Below are 3,061 nucleotides of genomic sequence, written 5' to 3'. Positions count from 1 at the left end.
TTTCCCTAAGTTGGTGAAAAGAGTTGCTGTCCTAGTCACCCTGCCCTAGTTACACCACTGCCATGGATGAGATGGAAGAATATGGTTTATGCTCATTCCTATTTCCCAGTCCTTGACATTCACTTTCTACCCAGCACACAGAAATGGGGGAAGAAGGATGTAATGGCTCCCTGGAGATTTGTCTCCCCCTCCATGCTGCCACTCACAATATAGCTGGAAAGCAGAAAGGAGGTGCCTTACACTTTTTTTTTTTACCAGACTGTACAGACCTATAAGGCAGATCACCATTAGGTCTTTCCTTTAGCCTTAGGCTAGAGAAAATGGGTAGGAAGGATTTACTAGGAAAAAAGAAAAACAGGGAGAAACACCCTTTCCCTAGCTTTCAGCTTCTGAAGTCCATGTTTCATTTTCAAGAAGAAGGCTCGGTATGGATGGCATGCTCCATATGTGGCTCTATTTTCTTCAAACCATACAAGCTCTCTGTGTGCACATCTCCTATTCATCAGGGCTGTAGTGTATACATTTGAGGGATTAACAGGGTTTGAACAGCTTGAATAGGACAGTTAGTTCCCGATCTTAGACCCAACACCATCATTGTCCTGTAATCATGATGGAAGGTTCACTTTTTATATTGTTTGTTTAGTTTTTGTCTTACATGTGAAAGCTTGTCTAACTTTACCCCAACTACATAGTCCAATAACAGACATCACCATGAGAAATCCTCACCTCTCTCTAAAAATAAACTACTCATCTTCACTTCCGCTGCTGTTCAGTTTCATTTTCTGTACAGTAGCGCAGTAGTTAATTTATCCACGGTATAATGCAGGTATTACAGTGTAGAAAGGGCCAAAGGATGTCTGGATTTTTCAACTGTTTGAATAATAATAATAAACCCTTTAAAATATTTCTAATGAATCTTAACCCCCCCACACACACACATTACACACATCATGCAATTAACTGGTTAACTGCACAATTACTTTAGACCAGTTACATGTGCAAAGTAACTATCATACCATAAAAAGATCCACCCAGCTGGAAAATGTATAATAACTTTATAGCTATGTCTCTATCCAGCTTTAATAAGCATGTATAGCAACATGGCTATGCCCCCACAAGAAGGGTGCACCATGTGCTGCCACAGCTGGGAGCACCCCATGGCTACTGCAGCTAAGTCCCATTTGCTGCATGGGATGCTGCCATAGCTGAGAATCCTGTCAGATAGGGGACTTGCAGATGTAGGAGCTTGCTACTTGCTGGTGCAGGAGGGGTGCAGGATGGTGACCCCAGGCTCCCCCTGTACTGGCAATAAGGTGTAATTGAATGTGATGCTGGATCCCAGGGTCCTGCTCTGCATTAAAACTGGAAAGATACCTGCTATAGTGATGTTACACATTTTCAAGCACTAACTTGGTAAGTGGTTGGCTCTTTTTACAGCTGGATGAGTCCTTTTGTAGGATGGGATAATTACTTTCCTGGGGCAGACAAGGTTCTTTGGGTTAATCTAATATCTTTTATTAGACCAACTCAAATAGTTGGAAAAAAATCTTTGCAAGCTTTTGGGCAGTACCAGCCCGTCCTATACTGAGAAACCTGTGGCCGCAGGGGGCCCCCCAGCTAAGGCCCCCCCTGCGTCTGGCTGCTCCCCACCCCGTCCTCCACAGCCAGCTTCTTTGGGGCAGGAGACCCCAAAACTATTTCCTGCAGGGGGGCCCAAAAATTGTGGGCTGGCCCTGCTTTCGGGCACAAACACCCTTCATTAGGATGAGGAAGAATTTGCAGTTGTTCTGTGTTCTTCCTGGATGGAATGAACAGGGAAATTTATTGTGGGCTTCACCAGAAAATTGTGTAATAAATGTAAGTTGTAGCCAGGGCCTGCCACCATCATGCCTCCTGCCATGCACCTGTGGTGCACTTGGGTGGATCCTATCACACCTTCACCTGAAGATCTAGAGGGCGCCTGACTGGCTTCTGTGGTAAAGTGTTTTCTGAGCCACAACCCCCCTGGGAGTTAAAAGAGCTGGAGGTGGAAACAAAATGTTCTCCCATTCTAGGAGGATTATAGCACTGCCATTCATAGAATCATAGAAAATGAGGGTTGGGATGAAGCCCACAGGAGGTCATCTAATTCAGTGGTTCTCACCCTTTTTCCTACTGGGACCCATTGGCAAAGATCCGTGGCCTATCTGGATCCACAACCCCCTGGCCCTGCTGGTGCCCGACTCCCAGTACCCTGCTCCCCCTGGACATGCTGGTGTCCCTCACTCCTGACCTGCAGCCCCCTTCCCCCTCCCCCAGCCCTGATGGAGGGGCCCTCAGCTGCCCCCATCCTGATTGGGCTGAAGCACGGTGGCTGCTGTGGCCCTGGCTCATGTTGGTGGCAGCGGAGTGAGTCTGGCATAGGCTGGAGGGAGGAGAAGGAGAGAGACCTGTGGCACCTCCCCTTGCTCTGGGCTGGGGCTGTCGTGCCACACCAGGCAGCGTGGTCATGGGCCCTCCTGGCCCCCAAGCAGTGTCACCCGGCCACCCCGCCCCTGTGAGCATGGGCACCAGCCCCGGTGCCACCAGCCCGGCCACACAGGTCTGCTTTGCCCCCTTCCCCACTGGCCTTCCCACCACCCCTCTGCCCTTCCGCAGCTTGTGACCCTTTGAAATATTCTTGCAACCCACTTTTGGGTTAGACCCCATGGTGTGAGAAACACTGATCCAGTCTAACCACCTGCTGAAAGCAGGACCATCCCCAACTAACTATCCCCCAAGATCATCCCAGCTTTGTCTACCTGACTCTTAAAAACCTCCAAGGATGGAGACTCCACTTCTCTGGTTGTCCTGTTCCAGTGCTTTACTACCCTCCTCGTGAGAAAGTTTTTCTCATATCTAACCTAAATATCTTTGCTGAAACTTAAGGTATGGGTATTTCCACATTTCTGGGCTTTGCTGGTTGCCCCCATGCCCCTTTTTCTGCTACGTGTGTCAGGGTGGGGGTTTTTTAAGCCTTCTCAGTGATATTGGGTATTGGTTACAGCCCAGACTGGGGACTTTGACTGGGGTGTGCCAATGT

Source organism: Alligator sinensis, unplaced genomic scaffold (genome assembly GCF_000455745.1).
Source record: "Alligator sinensis unplaced genomic scaffold, ASM45574v1 scaffold117_1, whole genome shotgun sequence".
In the NCBI taxonomy this organism is placed as follows: domain Eukaryota; kingdom Metazoa; phylum Chordata; order Crocodylia; family Alligatoridae; genus Alligator; species Alligator sinensis.
The sequence above is the reverse complement of the archived record's forward strand: the minus strand, read 5'-3'. Positions refer to the sequence as shown.